This window comes from Schistosoma mansoni, assembly GCF_000237925.1.
Source record: "Schistosoma mansoni, WGS project CABG00000000 data, chromosome 3 unplaced supercontig 0044, strain Puerto Rico, whole genome shotgun sequence".
Classification (NCBI taxonomy): Eukaryota; Metazoa; Platyhelminthes; class Trematoda; order Strigeidida; family Schistosomatidae; genus Schistosoma; species Schistosoma mansoni.
The window spans coordinates 280,826-281,802 of NW_017386006.1; positions in this window are offsets into that span (position 1 = coordinate 280,826).

Genomic DNA, 977 nt, shown 5'->3' on the forward strand with positions numbered 1-977 from the left:
AGAAGAAACTTTAATGATGATGATGATAATAATAATAATAATACTAATAATCAGTTGTTTTTTTTTCATTTGAGTATGTTTAAGTGTATGTTTTTATCGAGTGAAAGGATGACCTGTTGAATATTTTTTTCCTTGTCTTTGCATGCTAAATAATTCAGATGGTATACATTTGTTTCTTTTCAGTTTACTTTTGCCCATTTATAAATGCATATATATATATATATATCTGTTCATAACCATTACGGGAGAAAAATCTACTATAACAATGTTTATTGTATTTTTAAGACTAGTAATTGTACTACTAACATATATATATATTCCTATCATTATTACTTTTAGTACCTTTCGACTTTTATTTGGTACACACAACAGGACACAACATGACATATTAAAAAAAAATTAATTTTTTTTAAAAAGTTATCCTTTAGTTAAATATTCATTACAGTAAGAAACATATAGAACATATACATATATATATATGCATATACATAATGTAAACTGGAAAATAACCATTATATACAATTGGTACAATAATGATCGATTCCTCCTAATTAACCTGCCCAACTCTAATTTCAATAAGTAGTATATCTTCTTTTTTTTTTTTAGGGTCATATGGTTATAACTTATAATACTCGTTTAATACTATTTGTTATTATTATTATTTCTTTTCATTTGTTCTCTTTTTGTTTTGTGTGTTTTATCTTTGTAATCCACTTTGTTCCCTTTATTCATATTCTTATAAATTGGTCATAAATAGTAATTTATTTTACATTACCTTTTAGTTTTCAATATAGATTAAATAATAATAATTAGTATTATTTTTAGAAAGAGAAAATTCATTAAAAGTTTTTTAAAAAAAGTACATATAAATATATATCCCTAACTCTTTTGTTTTGTTTTTTTCATTTTTGAAAATGTAAAGTAAATTAAAATAAGCTAGTATTAATTTGATTAATTAAATGATTTGTAAAGACTAT